We start from the raw sequence: 13,581 nt of genomic DNA, 5'->3' as shown, positions 1-13,581 counted from the left end.
CTTTCCTCCAACAAAATGAGTACTGCATGATAATAATTATTTGTATTTATAATGTAGGAAAAAAAAAAAGGTTAGTTACACTTGCACATTTAAATGCAACCCAATAACCATTACCTTTCCAAACAATCTTGACATTGTCATAGATTTATGAACAATAACTAAAATATGGTATAGCCCTGGGCTGTATCATATTGTGTAAGTGTTAAGATATTGAAATATCTAGCATTGGATACAGTTTTACTTTTTTATTGGATGATATAGGTGCAGGTCTAAAATGCATAATGATTATCTGAAAGCCATTTACAAATTGTTTGTGTATTGTGTGATATTTATGCAATCTAGATCACGTCAATGCTTTTCAAATTGAATGAGTGATGCAGGCAGTAGAGAAATGATGATGTAATTATCACTGTGTTTGTGGAGAGTCAGTGCAGATGAGCTGCCAATATTTGCATCAAACAGAGGTTGGTGAAGGGTCATTCTTTAAGAGGACCAATGATGATTTTTATGTAATCTTAAAACACTTCCCTCTCGTCAAGATTGACCTCGATTTAAAAACCCTTCTATTTGCGAACTTTTCGGTTTACGACCTTTAAAACCGCACCGGATATTCCACTGTGTACAAACAACGTCTCTGTGTCCGACTGCTTCCTTCATTTATTTTGTGTTCCGCTTGCAGCCATTTTGTGCTTTCTTGTATTGAAAAAACCGAGGAAGACAGTCGTACCGAAGCAAGTTTTTCATTATGATGAGAACAGACGTTTGTGGCAAAAGATGTTGAAGCGGATTTATTTCACAGCGGAGACGAAAACTACCTCTTGTTCAGCGGCGCCTCTTTCAAAAACATACACACACACGGCCCCTATCCCTCATCCCTTCCCTCCTTGCACTATGTCTACTCCTTGCTCGCCTCCAATGAGCTGCTCCTTTGCCGATGTAATTTACTGTTAGTGGAATTTACTTTTTAATATGTTTATCATTGTAGCAATATAGTTGTTTAATTTGTGGAAAACATTTGTGAGGGCACCAAAGGGAGGAGCATACAGCACAGTTCAGCTTGTTGTTGTTTAAGATTGTTAATAAAGACATAGCATACTCATTCTTTGTTTGATTTACAGTACAGTTTAGCACTTCGTATTGCATTCAAAATATACAAACGTCAATGTGGGGAGGCATGGCCGACGGACCGACAGCGAGGCAGGGCACGCCATGGCCCACTCCAAGATGGCGGAGAGGAGGCGTATCCGGCGGGCCAGCGGAGAGGCGGAGCGCACCAGGATCGACGCCGTAAACCAGATAAGGAGCGTGGATCGCCCACCTGGGCACAATCATCTAATTTCCTCGCAATGTGTAAAAGGGCAGCAGCAGAGAACAACGGGGCAGAAAGAGTTGGAGAGGCAGAAGCGGACGCTGAGCGCAAGAGACGGAGAGCCAGAGGAAGACACCAATGCTGAAAGCTGAAAAGCAAGTGAAAGAGTGAGCAGGCACGTGGAAAGCCGCAAAGCGACCCGACGGAAGACGCAGCTTTATTGAAAAATAAAGAAAGTCAAATCTGCTCGCAGTAATGTCAGTCTTTGGTGGTCCGTGGAACCTGAACAACAGCGAGGGACTGTCACAGTCAACTTAAATAGGAACTTTTGTTGTGTCTGGAACCCATTATTCATGTGTACATTGTTTCTTATGAAGAAATTTGCTAAACTATAAATTTTTTTAGATTTACAAACACTGTTCTAGGACCAAATAGGTTTGTAAATTAAGGTTCCACTCTATCAAATATGCTTAATTATGCTCCACAGTCACACATATAAGTTGCCTTTCGAGTCCGTCTGCAAGATGTTTGTTTGTGAAAGCATTCAGAGTTTGCAAATGAAACCACACTTCACCGTCTCCAAAAGTATCAATACATCTTTCAACAGTTTTTCACTGCTTCTATATAAATCTTAAAAACGAACATCACCGCTATTCTTTTTCCAGACACATTTGATTATAAACTTTATAAACAATTTATAGCTTCACCCGGTCACAACATGAGGTACAACTGCCCACTCTCTAATCCAGGCGTGTCAAACTCAAATACAGAGTGGGCCAAAATTTAAAACTGAACAAAGCCGCGGGCCAAGGTTGAACAAATTAACCTTTTAAGAGGACCCAAACAGGTTTTGCATTGAATATTGAACAAGCTAGGGAGTGGGGTTTGGTGGTAGTGTGGGTGTATATTGTAGCGCCCCAGAAAAGTTAGTGGGGCGCTGGGGTTCTGGGTATTTCTTCTGTTGTGTTTATGTTGTGTTACGGTGCAGATGTTCTCCCGAAATGTGTTTGTCATTCTTGTTTGATGTGGGTTCACAGTGTGGCGCATATTTGTAACAGTGTTAAAGTTGTTTCTACGGCCATCCTCAGTGTAACTTGTATGGGTGTTGACCAAGTATGACTTGCATTCACTTATGTGTGTGTAAAAGCCGTAAATATTATGTGACTGGACCAGCACGCTGTTTGTATGGAGGAAAAGCGGATGTGACGACAGATTGTAGGGAACGCTAAAGGGAATGCCCTTAAGGCTCGCCCCCAATATCCTTGTCCCAGTGGAAATTCGGAAGAATGGTTGTCCCGGGTTATTTTCGGAACTTCGGGAATCTCCCGAGAAAATCGGGAAGGTTGGCAAGTATGAGTATTAGCGGTGAATGCGGTGTTACAGCGGCACCACCGTTGTATAGTACCGGCGGGCCAGCTCTAATGTTAATTAGATATTGCCTCAAGGGCCAAATGAAATTACACGGCGGGCCAAATTTGGCCCGCGGGCCAGAGTTTGACACCCGTGCTCTAATCAATCCAGAGCTTTACCATGAATTGATTAACGTAGACCCCGACTTAAAAAAGTTGAAAAACGTATTCGTGTTACGTGTAGAAGTGCGTGGATCCCAAGGATGCAGAGACGTAGATGGTAGCAAAACAAAGTTTGTCTTTATTTGGATGTTAGGTTGCCAAATATATATAACACAAGGCGATGGTGGAGCGCAAAAAACACAATGAAGGAACTGAAATAGTTGCTACCAAAAAACTAACCAAAAGCGCTGGACGCAGCCAGGAAAATACTGTATGGAAAAAAGTAAACCAAAAGAGCTAAGTATAAACATAAAACGCTAGACGAGGCTAGGAAAAAAGACACTTCTTGAAAGAAGTAACAAAACAAAGTAAAAGAGCTACACAAGGCTAGAGATAACAATCAAAACTGGCGAGGAGCACAAGTCAAACTAAGGTTTGCAAGTGAGCCGAAGGAGTGCCGGAACTTTGTGTCTCACCACCGTATTGCTCGCATGGCGTCAGCACCCACGTTAAATAGACCCCCTTAATCAACTTCAGGTGTTTGCTCCTGCTTTGCACCAACTGCGCTCCATACTGTGGATGAGAGACAGAGTAAATATGGTGTGCCAAAGAGTACAGAAAATAAGCAACGGAAATACAACTCACCACAATTCAGGTGTTACCATTTAGTGGTCAATTGTACGGAATATCTTCCGTACTGTGCAATCTGCTAATAAAACTTTCAATCAATCAATCAATCAATCAATCAATCAAAGCTGTCCAAAAGAAAGCAACATTTATGTCACTGCATGACGTAACTCAGTGTAGTTATGGGCATGCCAAGATTAGTTGAAAATAATACTTTATCCTATACCTTATCTTGTGTTTTCTCAAACTAAGCCGGCCTCATATAAACCTACTCTCACTACTTGCTTGATTTACGAATAATTACGTCCACCTCCTTGGGACGTCGCAACGTAGCCAAACTGTAAAACCCCGCGGAAAGAGGCATCTAAGACTGCCTGCAAGCTCACTTCCAAAGACATGAATGTTAGGATTTGATGCTTTGGCAACATTGGATATACATTTACAAGTCAGAAAAGAGGAAAGCAATCATAGGTCTTCTTTAAAAAAAACGGTAGCGTAATTGTACAGTAGTGTGCGGAGGACCACCATACTTGAAACGTGATCACTCACAAGTGCAGTAAATCTCACTCTTATCTCTTTCATCAAATACATTTTTATCTGCCTCTGCTTGCTTTCTTTCACAAAAACTCTGCAGAATTAAAGCACTTTTTTCGGGGTGGAGGGAGTTCAGTGTACTTTGCTGACAAATCAAAATGTTGAAAAATAGTAAGAGGCACACAGGTAGAAATGAGCGTACTTCCATCAGGAGTGCACGTTGACAGAATGAGAGATTGTACTTTTGAGCCATGAAATTACAGGCTGGTAAGCCCAAGGCGATCACCAGGTGTGACTGATGCAACCAGGGCCTGCTTGGACAAATGCTGCGGAGCACACCAACATTCCTACTTGTCAATCATTTTATAGAGGTTCATGATAGACAATCCAGGCAAAAGTTTCTCTTAATCTATTTATGAAGATACAGGCTGTTGGTCATTATGCTGGGTATTGCTGCCTGACACAACACCAGTTCCTTGTGCAGTACATTTCCCCTGAACACCTTAGTTGGATCATCAGATGCAGACCAACATTCATGGATATTTTGTTTCTTTAACTCCAGTACATTTCTCGGTGGCAGAGCAATGGTATTGATTGCTCTGCCTTGAGTCAATCAATCCATGGATTAGTCAACCAGTTGTATGGCAAGACAATTTAGACACATTTACACTTCTAACGCCCAACCATCGTGACTATGCCCCCAGATAATAATTTTTTTTATGTGATAATACCAGTCATAATGAGTTGTACCACAGTCCCACAGACAGCCCACTTTTCGAATAATTCGTTTTTTGACAAACATTTTCTCTGGTTTCCATTTACCGTCTTGGTTATCATGGCCAACAACAAGCTAGTATGTCCATCTACATATCATTCCACAAAATCAAGTGCCCAAACAAAGTATTGTTTGGGCACTGTTGACTCAGTCTGCTACATGAGTGACAGAAAATTAAAAGCTGTGGGGTTTCCGAATCATGAAGTGCTGTCTCGCACAGGCATAAAATTGCATAAATGTATGTACAAACCCCGTTTCCGTATGAGTTGGGAAATTGTGTTAGATGTAAATATAAACGTAATACAATGATTTGCAAATCCTTTTCAACCCATATTCAATTGAATGCACTACAAGGACAAGATATTTGATGGTCAAACTCATAAACTGTATTTTTTTGGCAAATAATAATTAACTTATAATTTCAGGGCTGCAACATATGCCTAAGTGATGTAACACCACTGTGTTACATCACCTTTTCTTTTCACAACACTCAATAAACGTTTGGGAACTGAGGAAACTAGTTATGGAAGCTTTGAAAGTGGAATTTTTTCCCATTCTTGTTTTATATAGAGCTTAAGTTGTTCAACAATTCGGGGTCTCCGCTGTCATATTTTACCCTTCATAATGCGCCACACATTTTCGATGGGAGACAGGTATGGACTGCAGGCGGGCCTGGAAAGTACTCAAGACTCTTTTTTTTACGAAGCCACGCTGTTGTAACATATGCTGAATGTGGCTTGGCATTGTCTGGCTGAAATAAGCCGGGGCGTCCATGAAAAAGACGGCGCTTGGATGTTGTTCCAAACCCTGTATGTACCTTTCAGCATTAATGGTGCCTTCACAGATGTGTAAGTTACCCATGCCTTGGGCACTAATGCACCCCCATACCATCACAGATGCTGGCTTTTGAACTTTGCGTCGATAACAGTCTGGATAGTTCGCTTCCCCTTTGGTCCGGATGACACAATGTCGAATATTTCCAAAAACAATTTGAAATGTGGGCTCGTCAGACCACAGAACACTTTTCCACTTTGCATCAGTCCATCTTAGATGATCTCGGGCCCAGAGAAACCAGTGGCGTTTCTTGATGTTGTTGATAAAGGGCTTTCGCTGTGCATAGTAGAGTTTTAATTTGCACTTACAGATCTAGCAACAAACTGTATTTAGTGACTGTGGTTTTCTGAAGTGTTCCTGAGCCCATGTGGAGATACCCTTTAGAGATTGATGTTGGTTTTTGATACAGTGCCGTTTGAGGGCTCGAAGGTCACGGTCATTCAATGTTGGTTTTCGGCCATGCCACTTAAGTGGAGTGATTTCTCCGGATTCTCTGAACCTTTTGATGTTATTATGGACCGTAGATGTTGAAATCCCTAAATTTCTTGCAATTGCACTTTGAGAAACGTTATTCTTAAACTTTTTGACTATTTGCTCACGCAGTTGTGGACAAAGGAGTGTACCTCGCCCCATCTTTCTTGTGAAGGACTGAGCATTTTTTGGGAAGCTGTTTTTGTACCCAATCATGGCACCCACCTGTTATCAATTAGCCTGCACACCTATGGGCTGTTCCAAATAGGTGTTTGATGAGCATTCCTCAACTTTATCAGTATGTATTGCCACTATTCCCAACGTCTTTGTCATGTGTTGCTGGCATCAAATTCTAAAGTTAATGATTATTTGCAGAAAAATATATATATATATTTATCAGTTTGAACATCAAATATGTTGTCTTTGTAGCATATTCAACTGGATATGGGTTGAAAAGGATTTGCAAATAATTGTATTCCGTTTATATTTACATCAAACACAATTTCCCAACTCATATGGAAACGGCGTTTGTAAATAAAGTGGTGTAAATGTTACGTGCGTGCCTTGATACAACACAAGTTTCAGTACCTGAATAAAAAAGGTGAGAAACACAAATTAATGCAAGACTAGGTTCTCCCATTTTCCCCCACAGCTCAACATCATCTTGGCCAACAAGAGTGTTCAATAAAGGTAAAAGTGATGTTATCAACCCATCCGTTCAATTTGTCATTCATATGTATCGTTGATTGTTATCTGCATGTAACTTTAATTATTCTCTATACAATATGTTTTATGTTGATATTTTTGGATATCGGGATTTTTTGGATATGCATTATTTCTTATGGGAAAAATTCCTTCGATTCAGTATTCATCCAACAAAAATATAGGTAATTATTTTGAATAATAGATACACATTGTATATGAAAATAAAGAATTTGGGATTTACATTATTACATTAAGAACATATGGATGTTGCTCCTCCATCACTTCTCAGACTGCCATCGTTTACAAACCAAGAAAAACGCAAAACGCACATGCAACAAACATAGCAAAACAATGAATAACATTATTTAATATAACTTTTTGCAGAACGGTTTGATTACGTGATAACCCATATATCACTTAAAAGCACAGATTGCCACCATTATAATACTTTCTACGGTTCAAAACTTTATTTAATTTGAAAACATTGCTACATATTATTTTGCCGGCCACAGTTTCAAGGTCTTACCCAACCTTTGGGAACTGACTACTAACATAACCTGAGGAACCATTGTAGATTAAATAATATGTTATTCTAAAATCGTCAAGCTATAACTAAGTCAAAAGTCATGTTTTTCGTACTTTTCTTGTCAGAACTCTGTCGGGTCAGTGGTTATTTGTCCTGAAAACATCATTTAACCAAACTGCATGGTTGAAAAACAAACAGCTTTTGTACTTCAGCAGAAGTGCAAGCGGTAGCACTTGTGACAGCACCAAGGACCTGAAGACAACAATATTTCCCCAGCATAGATTAACTAAAAGGTACTTTAAACTAAATGCAGGTTCCTTGTACAGTATAGTACACATGATGAGGGTTTGAGATATGTGTGGCCTTAACAGCACTGAGCTATTGTTACTCTACTAAGACAACTACAGGATGAATCAAGGGGCTTTAAACGCGTCCCTGGATTCCCACACCTGTCTTTAGTCCATTAAGATTTATGTTGCTGTCTTAGCTAGGAAACACTGTGGTGTCTGGTGTGAAAGAATGTTTAAGTGTGCTGTACCACTTACAGCAGTCTCATGATACTTTGCTTGACAATCAATACAAACAGTTAAACTAATTTCACTGTGATCATTTGTGAATTGTTGTTATACAGTTCAATTTGAAGAGGAAACACTGATGATCATTTTGGTCGGCGCAAAACTCCAAAAACCCTTAAAATTAACGCCTTCTTGGAGACTCTGTGGCATTTTACTGATAATATGCAGTCGTCATAAATATGACACACTCTTACATGAATCCATCTGGGATATGTAGACAAGGGGCATGGGGAGTGCAGAGCCATGCCCTATGTACATAACATCACAATTTAATTTAGACTCATATATCACTAATTTGATAGTCTTTATAAACCAGAGTGGATGAACAGGAACACTGTCATCCTCTGTGAACCAAGACCAGCACGTACGTTTATAGAATAAGATAGTGTACATTGCATGGTTTGCGAAGAAGAAGTGACTTGTCCGAGTGCAGCTGGGATAGGCTTCAGTCCCCTCAGAACCCAGAGAGGACAAGCGGTATAGATAATGGATGGATGGATGGACGTTTTACGGTGTGCTCTGTAGATTGTTGCCTTGTTACGGAGCCATGTTCATAGACATGGCTCCGTATATAACTCAACTTAAACACACAAATAGGTTCTAAATTATTATCAATAATACTTAAGTTTCTCTGCCCATCAAAGCAGCAGGGAGACTTCAAGATATTGAGGAATGAAGTTGGGACATAATATTGACCTTTAAATGCCAGCTTTTAAAAGGTAAACCGAGTCAAAATGCTTCTACCAATAAATCGGCCTCCAGAGACTAGAGGGGATGTGTAGCAGGCAGAATAATACATGTGGGGAGGGGGGGTAATGAATTGGAAGGGATGTCGAAAATGTGCAGCGCTGAGCACGGCCCTTTGAAATGTACAGGGAGTTCTCATAAAATCCTGCTCAAATAGCCACTGAAGCATCTTCACGCACCACAGATGAGTATCCCCCAGCCGATTATGTTGTTCAGTTGACTCATATTGGATGTTTATATCGTTCATTTACGTGAATGTTCTAGTCAGATTAAGCATTACCACAGCCACCTGTTTCACAGTTATCTTATTTTGTCTTTTGATCTTTTAAGACCACCAAATATTTTAATCTAATTGTTAACATGTCTGACGATGTGGAACAAACCATTCAATTGTTTTCCATCAACAAGAAACAATACTGCACTTTCAGATTGTGGTTAATTTATCTAAAATTCCCCTGCCTTCATCCCAACAATATCTTTGCAGGCACATGGGTGGAACTCTACCTTCTGTACATTATCTATAACTGAGGACTGCATGCTGGCAAGTTTTCACATTGAAAAATGTATTAGAAGCTGTTTTAATGTGGCTTGGAGTTTTAGTTTCTATTGGACAAGCTACAAAAACATGTCAATTGAAAATCGGCAAGAAGTAATATTCAATCAATCAAACTGATAATAATACCCCTCCCATAAGCTATAGCTAGACATCGGTGCAAGAAAAAGAAAGCAAAGTTGGAACAAATAACGCATAAACAATTAAATAGGAGAGGTCCAAATTCATTAAAGTGTCACAGTGATCTTAAAGGCCTACTGAAACCCACTACTACCCACCACGCAATCTGATAGTTTATATATCAATGATGAAATATTAACAATGCAACACATGCCAATACGGCCTTTTTAGTTTACTAAATTGCAATTTTAAATTTCCCGGGATTTTCTTGATGACGTTTACGCGTGACGTCACGGACTGTTAGGAAATATGAGCGCTGCACACACACACAGCTAAAAGTCCTCTTCTTTAACCGCATAATTACACAGTATTTTGGAGATCTGTGTTGCAGAATCTTTTGCAATGTGTTCAATTAATATTGGAGAAGTCAAAGTCGAAAGATGGAGGTGGGAAACTTTAGCCTTTAGCCACACAAACACACGGTGATTCCTCGTTTAAAATTCCCGGAGGTGAAACTTTACTATGGATCAGAGCGGTCAAGCGAACATGGATCCCGACCGATTGTCAACCAGCAGGTTTCGGTGAGAAAATTGTGGTAAAAAGTCGCTTCTTACCGGAGATCAGCTGAGCTTGCGACGTCCATAAAGCTGCCGTCGACGTCCCTAAGACACTGGCGTCAAGACACCGGTGGACACACACCTCCGACTATCAGGTACTGTTAAACTCACTAAAACACTAGCAACACAATAGAAGGATAAGGGATTCCCCAGAATTATCCTAGTAAATGTGTCTAAAAACATCTGAATCCGTCCCAATGCAACCGCATTTTTTTTTTTTTTCTAGTCCCTCGCTATCAATATCCTCCAACACAAATCTTTCATCCACGCTCAAATTAATGGGGAAATTGTTGTTTTCTCGGTCCGAATAGCTCGTTTTGTTGGACGCTCCCATTAAAAACAATGTGAGGATGTGAGGAGCCATCAACGGGTGACGTCATCGTCTGCGACTTCCGGTAAAGGCAGGTCGTTTCTGTTAGCGACAAAATGTTGCGAACTTTATTGTCCATGTTCTCTACTAAATCCTTTCAGCAAAAATATGGCAATATCGCGAAATTATCAAGTATGACACATAGAAAGGACCTGCTATCTCATTTCAGTACGCCTTTAAGTGCCAGATTCTCTGACAAAAACAAAATACTTCATAAAATGTATTTAAAGTAAAAGTTAAAGTACCACTGATTGGCACACACACACTAGGTGTGGTGAAATTACCCTCTGCATTTGACCCATTGCCTTGTTCCACCCCCTGGGAGATGAGGGGAGCAGCGAGCACGGGAATCATTTTGGTGATTTAACCCCCAATTCCAACCTTTGATGCTGAGTGCCTCACAAAGATTATGTTTGGTGCCCCAATGATAGTTTACGCTTCACGAAGACAAACAGACAATGTTAAACAACATTGGCTCTCTTGTTAAACATTCTGAGTTTACAAAAAAAAGCTAAAAATAAACAGTCAACCGACATAAATTAGTAGCACACTGTGCAGGAAGGGATTTTTGTTTCGCAGGAGCACTTCAATGCATTCATTAGTTGGGGATTCCTCTAAAAGTACTGTAGTTTGGCAAAACCTTCTTGGAACACCGGGGTCTCAATAAGCCCACTTCTTGCAAAATGCTATTAAGCGGGTTGCAAAAAACCTACATTCCGTTGAATGCACTACAAAGACAAGATATTTGATGTTCAAACTCATAAACTTTTTTTTTTTTGCAAATAATAATTAACTTAGAATTTCATGGCTGCAACACGTGCCAAAGTAGTTGGGAAAGGGCATGTTCACCACTGTGTTACATCACCTTTTCTTTTAACAACACTCAATAAACGTTTGGGAAGTGAGGAAACTAATTGTTGAAGCGTTGAAAGTGGAATTATTTCCCATTCTTCTTTTATGTAGTGCTTTAGTCGTTCAACAGTCCGGGGTCTCTCGTATTTTACGCTTCATAATGCGCCACACATTTTTGATGGGAGACAGGTCTGGACTGCAGGCGGGCCAGGAAAGTACCCGCATTCTTTTACTACGAAACCATGCTGTTGTAACACATGACTTGGCATTGTCTTGCTGAAATAAGCAGGGGCGTCCATGATAACGTTGCTTGGATGACAACATATGTTGCTCCAAAACCTATATGGACCTTTCAGCATTAATGGTGCCTTCACAGATGTGTAAGTTACTCATGCTTTGGGCACTAATACATTACTTGCAATCAGTAGATAATTTATTTTTAAAACAACACAACAGTCACAGCTGCCCGCCAAATTACTACCCACAAGATACGTAACAACACCGCAGACTATATCTGTGCTATGCTGTCCGTCAAGATTGTAACGTTCCAAGTAATGGCCATCAGACAGATTCCCAGCTTCTCTCTTTATTTCACAATATGAAACGTTCTTGTATAAAGGGCCCAATCTCGGTGTCTTGCTCTTTTTTCTGTTAACCTCTTTTAACCCTTTCAAATCCGCAACACACGTAACTTCCCAATCTTATTCCGGAAGTCCTGCCTCCAAGTCAAGCAATTGGCTAGAACCCTTAAGAGTCTATGACAACACTGACTTAACTTGTGGAAAATAAGTATTTTTTACATGTGACATGTGTTTGACTTTTTATGTTATTTAACATCTTTGAGGATACATGTTGTGTTTTAAGCATGTCACTTTTATAGAATGCACTTTTTTATATTTGATGATGATTGTGCCAATGGGTGTTCTCATCAGGTTAATATTATTTGTATGGCATTCAACTGATCAGTTGTCTAAAAGATGTTTGGCCTCTCATCCGAGTAGTTTTCATCAGTGAATGCTTTGACTTAGCTTGGACGGATCTTGTCTGAGCTCTTAGTGCCAGGGTCTAAACTAACTATTCTCTAATATGAGGAGTGTACACACAGGAAGGAATGCTAATGATCTTTTGTGGTGTAGAAAAGAATGTGTCCATTAACAAATGTTAAGCATAGAATTGAATTGTTAATACACAGTATTGAATCTAATTCAATCTTTTATACACTAAATTGAATCGTTCATGCACTAAATCTAATCACATCGAATCGTTCTTTTTTTATAAATAAATCGTTTTTGAATCGGATCGGAACCCATGTATTCAGATGCAAACCGAATTGTCAATCACAAATGTATTTATATCTCTAAATCTGACATGATTGCTAGATTAGAGGGTGATGCTCAAGCTTGATCAACTGTGCAAAAGTGGACAGCCAAATTCAAGGTGTGGCGAGCGTCTGGAAGATGATCCAAAGTCCGGACATCCTGATACAGCTTTCTCTCCAGAAAACATCAACAGTGTTCACTACAAAATGACGATTGACTAACTTTAACTGTTAATGAGATACAAGTTGAGAACATTCTGCATAAGGAACTTAAAACCTGATCGAAAGAACACCAGACTGGTCATGTTGCAGGCAGGAATTTTTCAGTCTATAAAGCAGAACCAGGCAGTTTTTTTTTAACGTTTCCTCACCCAAGGTGACCGTTTCCCCACTTCAAACTGCAGTGGAAACACCCATTGTCTGCCCCCCGAAGAAACCCAAGGTAGGGTCATCGGCAGAAAATGTTGACGGCCAATTATGTTAACTTAATAGGACAATTAATGGCCTATGGTCCTTAATTCTGCCTCTAATATGTATATAATCTGTAAGGAAGGAAAACAAAATCAGCCCTCCTTTGTATATTTTATTTAGAGAAGCATTTGGGACTGAAGACATTAGCTCTTTCCTTAAGGTGTTTTCTAAGGAATAAGTTCAGTATAGGTTTACCGAGCTAGGAACAGTTGATTTAAAACCTTAAGTAATTCAAAACAACATTCTGTTGATATCAACCACATCACTTAAATAAATATATTGAAGAACTACAAGAACAGGATTTGTCATTTAGACAACAATGCTATATCCTGAACTGTATTGGTTTAAGTTGAAAAATGCTGTCACAGGGCATTCTGTCAGCTGTTAAAGTGAGCACAGGATGCAGAGATGGGAGGCGACCTGCAGGTAAAAAGGTAATTGACATAGGAAAAGCAAGGTGTGAGCAGTCATTCACGAGTGAACAATAACTTTGGCAAAATAAAACACAAAAAGGTACATCATAAACAATGATCCAGTCCCGTCCAGGAGACAGGGCTGGCATGTGAATCATTCTGATTGGCAGCTAGGAGACCGATCTGTATAATCATTGCTCCAAAAGGAAGTGGAAAACAAAAATGGAAGTAGCACTGAAAAAACAAAACATAG

Source organism: Nerophis ophidion, linkage group LG11 (assembly GCF_033978795.1).
Source record: "Nerophis ophidion isolate RoL-2023_Sa linkage group LG11, RoL_Noph_v1.0, whole genome shotgun sequence".
NCBI classification, from domain to species: Eukaryota; Metazoa; Chordata; class Actinopteri; order Syngnathiformes; family Syngnathidae; genus Nerophis; species Nerophis ophidion.
Note: the sequence above shows the minus strand (reverse complement) of the source record.